Raw genomic sequence first — 12710 nt, forward strand, 5'->3', positions numbered from 1 at the left:
ACGAAGAAAGCCTATTTTGGTTTAGATATCTACAGCTGACCAGGTGAGTTCTGCCTTGTTAGGTTACTGATTCCGCAAATGTTTCTGAGGTGTTTTGACTGTCTAGGCTATGCTTTGGGAGGGAGCTGAGACACTCTGAGGTGAGAATTTGCAGTTCTTATGGAAAAGTATCCAGGTAAGACACAAGTTCCCATTTACCTCCAGGAGCTAAACACTTAGCTCAAATCTCCAACTATGGTCTGGCAGTGCTTTAGAAGTTCACTCTCATTTTCCCAGAATCTGATACTGGCCTTTTATGATCAGCTCTGGCTGCTCAGAGGAGGCCCTTTAAAAACACCTTCACACTTCTGGACAAACAGTACGTTTCTGGGCTAGGAAAGGCACTGAGGGCTGCAACACGGAAGCACTTACAGGGCCTGCAAGGCTGTACAGTGGCATTATACAGCTAAGAGATGGTAGCCAACTGGCAATATAAATAGCTCTCTGACTCTAAGCCTAGCTAATGAGTGTACAAATTAATTAACTCCTGGAGGAAGGGGGAGTCATGCTGCGGAATGCTGCTAGTTGGAGAGAACTGGGACTCATAGCTACCTCGTTAGACAGAGCAGATGTCAGCAGTCTCTGGAGTGCCAGGAGAGATTAACCAAGCAGCAGCTCATGTCCTCATTTCCTTCTGCAACCTGAAAGGGATGTTATGCATGTGGAGGGAGTTTGGTGTGGATGGAGACTTGACTTTTGTTCCCAGGGTGGTGTTAGCAGAGAGAGGAGATGGAGCTGAATCTGACAGGGAAGTCTGCTGTTAAAGACATGTAAAGACAAGAGGGCAGAGTAGAAAACTTATCAGTGACCCAGAGAGGGGGGAAAAGCAAGATTCTTTGGCATCATCTCATCACACATCACTGATCACCTATTTCTGAAAACTCAGGGGAAAAAAGAGGTTAATTTTGTAAAAGCTGCCAGGAAAATCAAGAACTGTTTTCGTACAGACCATTACATCTGGCAAGGAGATAGTTAAAATGTGGAAGCTTGTACAAGGGGGGAACATGAAAATGGATGTGTAGCAGGGCACCTTTGGGACGGTATACATCCAGACAGTATTCGTTATGTTGAGGAAAGGTATAAGGTTGAGGTTTCAGATGAAGGAAATATGCTAGGTAGTCAGCACAACAGAATAATTAGAGACTGGACAGCAGGGATATGAGAGGGAAAGAGAGAGTAAGAGCTTTGGGGTATCCAGATAGTTCTAACTGTTGGCATTTAACTCTCAAAGAAGATGCAGTCTTGTTATTACTTGGACACAAGGCTTGCACTGAGATTTTGGAAGCTGCATGAACTGCAGATGGGACACACGGCAAGCTGCTACGGACACACACAACAAATCCGTCTGAAAGCATCTTGCTAGCAGATTCTCTAATTTACACTACTCTTGAATAACTGTGCATGTAAGCTGCCTTTCCTCCAACCAGTCAAGTCCACAACATCCACTTAAATGTCTGCGTATAATTGCTCCTGGATATGTTGAGCTGAAGCTTGTTTCTGAGAAAAGCTACTCGCAGTCCTGCTCTTAGGCTGCTTATGCCTTGGTGGTTTGGTACTACAGGAAACGGGACTTCTCATGTGTTACTTCTGAAGTGTTTGCAGAGTTTCTTGACTGAGGCTGTGAGATTTTGTACATGAAGAGAGGCATCGTCTCGGCATGCGCTGTGGGTATGTGTGCAAATGCGTGTTTCTGTGTTCCCAGGCACGTGTACACAAGACGCCTTATGTAATTCTTCCCAGAACTCCACCGCTCATCTGCTCTGCGCAGACATGACTGCACAGAGGCCTTTTATTGTGCTTTATAAATATGTGCCCTTGTTGTCTTATCCCTGTTGGTTCAGTTTCCAAGAACAGGATGGATAACAAACCTTCTATTCTCTCTCTGTGTCTTTTTTTTTTTCCTTCTTGGACCTCTTGAGGTTCCCCCCCTCCCCCCCCCCTTCAGTTTTCCAAAGAATCTAAAGCATTTTTGTGGTTCTCTTGTAATGATACCACGTCTAAAGCAAAGTGCCTAGCAGACCACAAGATATAATATACACACAACGGGTGCATTTGCTATAACAATCACAAAAACTTCAGTGACATTTTAAAGCAATTTTTCCCAAGATGATGTCCTCTGTCAACAGCTTCTTCAGCTGAAGTATCTTCAATATGGCCAAGCCAAGGACCATCCCAATGCTACCTGCTACACTGTGTCCAACCCATAATCTTCATGTTTCCTGCTGCCTCCCCAACAATTTGATGACCAACCAGTTAATTGCTGTTCCAAACTAATTGTATAAAGATGATCAGTTTAGGCTTCTGATTTTTTTTCCCCATACAATCAATATTATTATCTGAGAACTACAGATCCTATGCTTGAAAAACAAAATTACATTGGAAGTTTCCATTAAGTAACTAGTCTTTGCTGTTGTTTTATGTCACTTCTCCTCCCTCAATGAAAAGAAATTAATTTAAATATTTAAGCATCTTTTTTTTTTCCTCTCATAGTGACAAGAAGTGTGGGAAAATCAATGGATGGCCCCGTGGCACCTAGGAGAAACAGAAAGGTTGGCCAATGGGACAGTGGCATAAGGCAAAAGAAAGACAAGGGATAGTCCTGCCTAACAGTTAGTGTCAGAACCAGGGGTAAGCTCAAGGTGGGCAACCCACCTCAGATAAATTTTGGTTGCTTGAGGAAAAGGTTATCAGATGTGGTGCCTCAGACACCCAGGAGCTGGGCTTGATCAGGTGGGAAATCCTGTTTTTCTTAAATAAATCCTCACTTTACCAAATTGGCTCAGCCACTATAGGGTGCGTGAACTTTCATCTCCAGTGCCTGCTTGTGGCTCAGCCCCGCACTGAGCCCTGTTCTGGTACCAGCAGCACGGCGAGGCTCTGGTCTCCAAACAGCTTCTGATTCTTTGGGACAAGAGTAGTGAAGGATGGATAACTGAGCCACAAGCTTGTTTCCGTGCAATATATTTCGACCCTGCAAAGGTATGCAACCTAGTTCACAGATCCTCAAAGCCTAGATGTGTTATTTCAGTTCTCCCCTGGGCTGGTATCTCACAAACCGCTGCAGAAAGCATGCGTCTGATGACTCAGAGGAATTTTCTTGCACAGAAGGAACTTAAATCCAGCTCTTGTGTAACCCAGGGTGGTGCCTTAACTACAGCAGCTTACTTTTCCTTTCTCTTTTTGCTTAACAGGTTGTAATATGCATTTGGTTGTCCACAAAACTGGTTGCATCTGTGCGTATATAGTCCTTTTCCCCCATTTTGCCAGTGGTTTTCCTTGTAACCAGCCCTGCCTTTACAGACAATCTTAGAATAAGTGTGTGACATACAAATCTCCTTGTTAGAGGGGGAAAGATGTGGAGTTAAAAAAAAAAAAGGAAAGAGAAAGTTATGATTGTCTAAGTGTCTCATTTTGGTTTTGATATGATAGTGCATATGTGCAATCATCTAAATTACAATTTATTCATGCATTACAGTTGAATGATATTAATCAGGAAGCGGCATATTGTTACGCAGAGCCTAGTAATACAGCTTCATGGACTTTTTTTCCTTTGTGGTGTTTAAGTGCTCTTGTGTAAGTCTTGCAGAGGAGTTCACTTTTCTCTTTTTGTAGTTCTGATAAGTTTAACAAAGAGAAAAATAACTCTCCTTTGTGTTTCACTAGGTGAAAATGAACTCCATAGTTCTGGGATAGCTAAAAAAAAATTTGTCAAACTTCAAGGAATCAAAGAAACTGAATAGAAATGGTAGGAGAAATTTAATTTTAAACTGGTTGAAAGTAGGACTCTTTAGGAAGTTGATAGGATTTTGTTGCATCAGGAAACCTACATATTTAAAACAAATACAGAAATGTTACCAAACCCCCTTACAGTTTTTTTTCTATATGAAAAGCTTCTAGTAAATAGATAAACCCAAGTACTGAAATGTAGTAACATATATATATATCTATATATATATATGTATCTATATATAAAAATTTCAGACAACTTCTTAAATAGCATCTGCTCAGCCTGAACTTTTAACACACTTGTAGGAGATCCCTCAAAGGTTCTATGAACTGTACTGGTTTGTGATTAGCCTGTCTGTATGTTAGATATCTATCCAGTAATGCACCTTCAGTGAAGTTCATGGGGTACCACTATATGAGGTAACAGAGAACAGGTAACACTGGTTGGGAGAGTGTCCAGGCAGTTATCAGTCACAAAGAGATGTGCAGAATATTGTCATCTGCTGCAAGCATCTTCTTGTGTGACTTCTGACATTCCAAAGTCAGCTTGACTCTACTGGTGGCAGAGCCCTCGCCTTCTGGAGGAGATGCTCTAGCCGTAGGCTGACCAAGTTCTCCCATTTCTGGACAAGAGTCCCTGCCCGTGTCTGCCCAGGAGTTCTCCCCAACCCAGTATCAATCTTCTTGTATTTTTTTGAGAGAAATTTTTCAGTTGAAGTAGTGTTTTCATGTTTCATTTGGAACTGGGAGGGTAAGAAAGGATGCTGGAAGGAAATGATAGACCACCAGTAGCTGAACAAAGCTTTCCACAGAAAATTACAAGCTTTAACATTAAAGAGAACTTCTATACATATTCATTTATTTCATTGTTACCATAAAGGCTTTTTAATTGTCATAATTTTACAGAATGGGAAGCACAGTGTGGAACAATGAGAACTTTTCAAGACAATTTTTTACTTGGTGCCTGAACTGTATATTGTGTATATAGCATGCTGAACTGAAGCCATGGGTAGAGAAGTAATGTACAATGCTTGGGAGCAACTCCTTCAACAATGCCAACAAAGCAAAATAAAGCAACCCACTGAGAACACAAGGTTTGTCAATTTGCTCATCAGAAGAATGGCCTGAGGCTGCAGGAAGTTCTTCTTGGGCAGCAATGAATTAGCAATAGCCGCAGAGTTGTTATCTACACTGTTACTTGAAAAAGGACCAGGGACTGTTCGTGGCCCCAAAGCCAAATGGTACACGCTGGTCTACATTCACATTAGCCAGGGTCAGCCCTCTCCATGGCAGATGTGTCTTGCAGACAGCTAGCTGAAACTGTCCAAAGCAAAGCCAGGGAAAGAGCTAACAGCTGAATAGTATGACCAATAACTGACCATTTTTAAATTTAGTATTATAGATGTATCCAGAAAATAGCTGACCTTTTTTTTTATTTAGTGTTAGAGATGTATCCTGAGGTAGCATCACCATCAGCCTCAGGTAAATCACCTCAAGCCTCAGTTAGAGTTGGAAATTTCCAAAGGTATGTGGGACATCACTTTCCTTGTGATCTGGATTCAGACACTCAGTCACTGAGGCATTAATGTACCACAAACATGGCAAAATAAACTTCTCTGTAGCCCAGGTTACATTCCTCTCAAGAGAGCAGCCTGTCTTTCCTCTGTGGATGAAGTCCTTTATGGTGTGTGAACTCTGACAAGAGTTCTCCATGCATTTGCATTCCCTTCATGAATGAGGTATCTCACAAGCCTTTAGAGAAGGCTGATGCTACAACTGAATATCATCCTGTCCATGGTGACATTTGGTAAAGAGTGCTGGCTGCTTCTCTAAAAACCTGTGCCAAAGGACATTTTAAACTTCATATGCCCATTCCCCTGTTCAATATAGAACAATGTATTTAAAATGTACAGTATTACAATAGTTAATTAAAGTTTATGGCATTTTCTTGAAGAGCAAGAAATGATGATAAATACATGAATAAAGACCTGGGAATGGATCAGCTATTCTATCATAAATGAATGTCAATGAAGTGTAATTTTCTGCTTTGGGAGGATTCCTGCACCTGGTAATATCCTTAATAAACATTAATTAAAAGGTTAATCTCTTGTAGAAATTGCTTTTCTCTGAAGCCACCTGAAATCAATTTGAACCCAATTACAAGCAGTTATCTATTGTTTATGTGGTTAAAGATTAGAGAATACATTTCTGCTTGTCAGGAGCCATCAGAGCAGGTTTTGAATGTCATGATCAGAGGTGATTCTGAATATTTGAATGCACTTTAATGAGCATAGAAAAACCATTAGAAAATGTAATCAGTCATATTTGATGACTTGACCTTGGGACTTTGATAACAAGGGGTCTAATCATTTCTGTCTTAAGTGCCAACAGGATTTGCTCTTGAAATCAATTGACCGTTGCTTGCTCACTGAGAGGATAATCTTCCTTGGCAAAGGGGTATAAATTACAAAAATCCAGCAAGTTATGTAAGTAGGTTCAGAATACTATCTCTCACAGACTCACAAAATATGAGATGCAGCTGAAAAGTGATCAAAGGATCATACTTTTCAAAGAAGTTTGGAGACAAGCAGTGCTTAGTAATTCCAGCAAAGTTCTGTTCTGTACATGCTCATCTGCACTGAACATTGAGCTGCAGCAGCAAGGCTGTATATGTTGCCTTATTTTCATGGAAAAGTGTTTGAGGTTGATAAAATATGGCTTATGCATAATTTGCATCCCATTTGCATCCCATATTGATTGGAGCTTGCTCTTCCTGCTGTACAGGAAGACCTGCACTTTTACGGATAACACATCTGGGTACAGGAGCCGATAGAAGAAATAAAGGAAGAGGGTCTTAATATGTTTTCCCACAAAGGATAAGTAGATATTTGTGCCTCTCATATAAAAGTTATGTCCATATTCCTCATCATAGGTTTTGGTCCAGATCAAGCACATGCTTGAGCTTGACTGTAGTTTCACCCATATGAGTAACCACACTGAAACCAGAGTATGCACCTGTTTAAGCACAGAACGTATCCCAAGTGACTTTGGATGTTTGAAAATTTGGGCATCTCTTCCATCATCAATGGAGGGAGAGAGCAAGAGTTGCAGCTCCAGAGAACACTTCCTTTATCCAAAGATAGGTATTAAATACAACTGGAAGCAATTTCCCTCTGGAGGGATTGAATTTCCTCTTCATTAATATGAAGGGAATCTAGAGGAAAGAGCCTAGGATTTGGCTGGCTGTGGGTGAGATTTGTGGGACTTAGATTCAGATACACAGCAAATTTCAGCCTTTCTGTATTCACTGATTCTTTAGGATGACAATTTTTGAAAAGCCAATAGAGTTAACTAAGGCGTATGAACATAAGCAAGAGATGACCTCAGGTATTTCCAGCAGACTGTCCTATGGGAGTGAAAGGGTCTCAAAATAAATGACTGCCCACTCTGAGTGAACAATGATATTTCAGTATGTAATCAGCAACAACATATTCAAACGTACATATTAGAACTTCTTTAATGTTCCTGAGTACTCAGTGGTAAAAGATGCAGACATGCCTTCACCATGCAGAACGTGAAGAGGATTTCAAATTTAAAATCTATTTTTAAAGTTCTCCCATCCAGTCTTAAAAGCCCCTTCCCAAACCTCTGAACAGTACTCATTTGATAACTTTTATAAAATCCAGTTAGATTCTTAACTGGATAAGTGATGGCTGATAGCTTCAGACTAAGTGAAATTTTGCAAAATCACGTTCAGTTTGTTGACAGTAAAGTTTTCCATTCTGTAACGCAAAATGTTGAGTTTCCATTAAATCAGGCTGTATAAAACTTCAATTTTAGGTAAGAGAAAGCTGCAGTTGGATGGGATAATTTTGAATTATCTGTTTCTTCTTTTTTTTCTTTAAACATGGGAATGTTCTTTCAAATGAGCAGTCTGACAGACAACCTCAGTAAGTACACCTCAACAACAAAAATTAACTTTGTTCAAGCTGGGGAAGCATCACCAGCACTATAGAGGAAGGGGAAAAAAATATCCCAACATTCATTTCTCACAATGAGTTTCTAGTTCAAAGTGTCTGAAAGCTTTGCAATGATTTGGCTGAAAAGTATTGGAATTCAGTTCACAGAACTCTCTGTAGGTGCAAAATGTTAGCTGCGCAGTTCATGGACAATTCACTGTTAGTTGTTATAATTACTGAACATGCTGCCTTTCATGTATTTGTATGCTGTAACGATGATCACAGTATAAACAGTCAGATGGATTTGATAGCCTTTTGTTCTGTATTCAATGAGTGGCTTAAATAATATCATAGAGGGCTATTGGTCTGTGGTGTTAACTGGGGATGAGAAAAAGTGAAGGGAATCTAAACTGTAGCCTAAAATTCAGCACATCCAAACTAGGTTTCAACATCTTCCTGTCACCCATTAAAAATCCCAAACTCAAGACAGACCCTGGAAGGAGATCTTAAGGGTGGCTGGCACTGGTACTGCGAGCACTTTCTCTGGTGACTCTTTTTGGGACAGTTTGTTGTAGCACAGTGTCACGGTGGGATGGAGTTAGGTAAACTTCTCAGGAGGCTGCTAGGGTCTGTCAGCAAATTACACTAGAAAACTTACAGGAGAAACTCACCCTCCAGCACGTGCCTGTTCCTGGGAGCCACTGTGGTGGTATGTCCATGGCTGTGGTCCAGAACAGGGACTGGGGGGACTGGTTGCTCTGGCTGTTCAGGGTTTTTGGTGACAAAAGTGTCTCTTTTTGATTAAAAATTCAGCAAATTACGTAAAGAATGAAAATGAAATCTGGGGAGAAGTTACCTGCTCTCTTTGTCAATGTATTAACAGATCCACCCATCAAACTCCATCACATTTTAGACAGTAGGGCTGTCGTGTACAATTGCCAGTTTCAGTGCCACTTAATGCATTTTAGTTTAGTAAGAGTGAAGGTGAGTGTTGGTACCTTGATATCAATGCCCAAATACCTTCACATTACTTATTATAATGCAGGTTTTTATCTGATTTTGCAATGTTGTTGGGCTTTTACAGTTTAAGTTGGTATTTTCCATGCCGAGTGTCTGTCTGAGATATTGCCAGACTGATGCAAGCACTTCTGAGAGTTTAAGGGAAAACTGTCTCTGTATTACATCTTGGTGAACTTTTTCTTTCTGAAGTGCTTGCATTCCCCCAAGAGAAGAGGAAAAGGCTTGAAATTTGGCAGGAGGAGGCCTCTGAAGCAGGAATATACTGTTTGCTGTGTCCAGGAAAATCTGCCCAAATTTGGCCAAGTTACAAGCCTTTGAAAAATGGTTTGTAGACTGCTGGCAGCAAAGGAATCTGACTGCTCGGAGCATGTCCCCCCATGGAAGCAAGGGCTGAACACACATTCCCTGCGATCAGGGGCACAGGATATGCTGGGGTCATTGTGGGTCTCTCTGGGTGTTTCCTGCCTTTTTTCAGTGCTCACCATGCTCCTCTCCATTTGCTGACACTTAGGCATTGAAGGAGAGGGATACGTGGAGGGGAGAGCCAAAGAGATCTGGAGTGGAGAAGGGAAGAAAACAGCAAGTTGGCAGAGGGCTGAGAGAAACCAGCAGGGAGGAGAAGACAAGCCTGGGACAGTGACAGGCTGAAGAGGATGGGAAAGAAAGAAACAAACCTGGAGAGACTCAGGCAGAAGGCTGCTGCTCTAGAGCAGGCTCTGCTGCAGTGTTGGGAAGAAACCTCCAAACTCTTCGTACTACCATTCTTCTGCTATCAGCTATGGTCTGCAAAACACACTGGACAGACATCCGCTTTCCAGCAGCACGAGCTCTTGGAGGACGCAACAACCTGCTATTGCTTTCTACCAGCCCCTCACAGCAGTGGTCTGGATGGGAGAGCACGAGGTTGCACCCGTCTTGGCCAACGTGGACAGAGGGTGCTCTAAGGTGCCATCTGCCTTTTCTGTCTGCTTCGTTCCTTTTTGGTTCAGGAGTACTGATGCACAAAATGGCCTGAAAGAACATTTATTCAGGCCGTAAAGTCAAGCGTTTCGGTGCTAGAAAATGCTGCAAACACAGTTGCTGAGCAACCATAGGCCTGAACTTTAATTAGTGCACACACCTTAGGAGCCAACCATTAATTACATGATCACATGCCATTTTTTCCCCCCACAAGTTACAAAAGATTAATTGGCTGAGCAGTCCTGAGCATGTTTTATACAAATTCCTTGGACCTCAGCCTAGCTGTTACCCAAGAGAGGTGTGCGCAGAGCGCTCGGCCACGGGCTTGTTCTAGCAGCCCAATCTGTGCGGACCGCCCAGGTAAGGGTTCACCCACCACACTCGTTTCAGTGCCAATCATCCAGTTTCTGCTAAAAGGCTGTGCAGCGTAAGGGGTTGTCTTTCGTCATGTTTTCTGAGGGGTCTGTGAGGTCATAGGTAGATATGTTGTCCCAGCAAACCCCCCTGAAAGCGGTCGTTGGTTCTCTTGCCACGAGACTGCAGCTGGGAGCTATCTGGCAGACATCCTTCGCTGCTCCTGCTGCCATACCAGCGACAGGTGAGGGTTTGGTCAGAAGAGGGGCTGATCCCATGGTATTTCACTAAATCTTCAGCCGAGGGTTTGCCAGGAGCAGCTGGGTGAACTCAGCATGACCTAAAGGGATGTCTGCAGAACCAGGGGAGCTGTTACACCCATGGTGCAGTATGTACTGAAGCAGATCAGCGTCATGGTACTTCGCAGCAACTAGGTCAATCCTTCATGTGCTGTAGTACACAGTGTAAGTGCACTTAGAGGTGAGTGAAAGCCTGGAACTGGCAGATAAGAAGCTAAGATTTGATGTGTAGGGGGTAGGATGGGTCCTTCCCCATGGATCCTAATCTAGCTTGGGCTCTCCAGTATTTGCATCACTAACCACAGTGACTTAATCCAGGTTTCCCTGAATCTTCTGAAGGCCTTTCCTCCTTGCAGCTGAACCCTGCTTAAGAAACCCCAGTCTAGCTTGCTCATGGTTGAGAAGGGCTTGTTATCAGATAGCATCCCTACATGTAATGCAAGCATGGCCACCAGCTCCTGCTCACTTAACGAGGGTATGTGCTGCGAAGATGCCAAACCATTGGCTCTCTGGCTGTGGGTTTTTGGTTAGTCAAATGCCCAGGTTTCAGCCAGATTTAAATAAATAAATGCATACGCTCGCTTGCACCTCTCCTATAATCTCAGCCAGGTCCTGAGCTTCCTTCTGCAACCCACCCTCGCATTGCTCCTGCTCCTGTTTCGTGGGAGGTAAACCTTCCTCTGCCCTTTCTCCCAGGAGCTGCTTTACCCATGTGTCTCGCTTACTACTGCTGTGGCATCATCACCTATGAATCATGTTACTGATGCTTATCTCGGCCACAGGCTACACCCCTTTTCCTTCCCCTGTTTCAGCCTCACATCCAAAAGTAGAGGAAGAAGGACAGCCAGTGCTGCTCTCCATCCCAGGTCTTAATCTGACCTCCCACAGTCCTTGGCCCTTTCCTTAACTCTACTCCTGAGGTAAATGGTGTACAAGAGATAGGAGTCATCTTCCCTTTTGTTAAGGAAGCAAGAAAAAAGTATTTGCTACAGCTCAGCCTGGGAATGTCTTCTGTTTCACTCCCTCAGTAGCTTCTTCAGTGATTGACGGGTTTCATCCAAGCTTGGGATTGGGATAGCTGCAAAGACAATTAACTTTCCTCAAAAGTCATCTCTCCCCTATAACTGGGGACAGGAGTGACCATGCTTCAATCGCCTGCAAGAGTTTTTTACTCCTGTTTGATCCTCACAGCTGATTTCTTTTCAGTTGAATGAAATAACACCCAGTGCGCTGCCAAAACAACTTGAAGGAGAAAGGCTCTATGGGGAAATGGGGAATTTTGAAGATACAGGTGGAGGAAAAAGAAAACCTTCATATAATGTAATTTTAAGCCTTTCAGTGGTGAGACACAAATCCTAAGGCACTGCATTCTTCGTTGTTTAGCTGCTGGTATTTCTGGATGGAAAGAGCCTGCACCTTTATTATCAGTGATGAGACAGATCATCTCAAGTTTTTAAAATAAATCTCTCCCTCTCTCTGTCACATTCTTCTGAAATGGTGCATATCCTTGAAGCATTTGTTTCTCTGGGAACATGAGGTACCGCCAGAAAACTACTTAGATCATTTATTACTCCTGAATATTTAGAAATCGTTAACCTTTACACACTCCACCCAAGGAAACACAGGGAGAGGCTGTAGTAATTTTTTAACTCTTTCACTTCTGCTCCTCCTTTTTAACCTCTCATTCTGTTGCATATCTGCTTATGACCAGGAAGTTTCATTTGTGTTTTATGGTCTGGGTGACTCTGCAGAGGTATAAGGATAAAGAAGACACATTTCTGCTTAGCGGCAGACAGATCTGTGTTGAAAGCTGTTTCCACTCCTTAAAGCATTAACATATCCAGATGTTACCAGAAATGGTGAATAGGTCCAGCTGAAATGCAGAACAGATGGGATCTTTGCCCCAAACTCTTTCAGGGTCAAAGGCCAAATCTATTCCCTGTTCTGCTTTTTCATATGAAATTGGAAATGGAAATAATAAAACATCTCAAGAGGCTGTTTTCCCTCTATTTCTAGTAGACAAAACCTGGAGATAGATTTAAGCCCAATAAACTCCATATACAGTTAAACTTTCCCACTGGCTGATGAGCAGTGGAAGACAAAGGCAGGCTGGGTAAGTAGCTCCCTATTTCCTGGACCTAAGTCTGGAGATCATTCCCAGACGCACCCAGTTCCCGGCACCGCACAGCTGGATCCCACTTGCCACATGCCCAGTGTGAAGTGGCACTGCGTGCAGCTCAGACGCAGGATCCCGGTTGCAGCCTGCAGTGCATTAGAGGTTGACATTTGCTCTTTGGTCCTGCCTTTGGGCCACATAAGAACCAAACGAAAGGCAACACCCCTTGTCTCTTTC

This window comes from Accipiter gentilis, chromosome 13, assembly GCF_929443795.1.
Source record: "Accipiter gentilis chromosome 13, bAccGen1.1, whole genome shotgun sequence".
Taxonomy (NCBI): Eukaryota; Metazoa; Chordata; class Aves; order Accipitriformes; family Accipitridae; genus Astur; species Astur gentilis.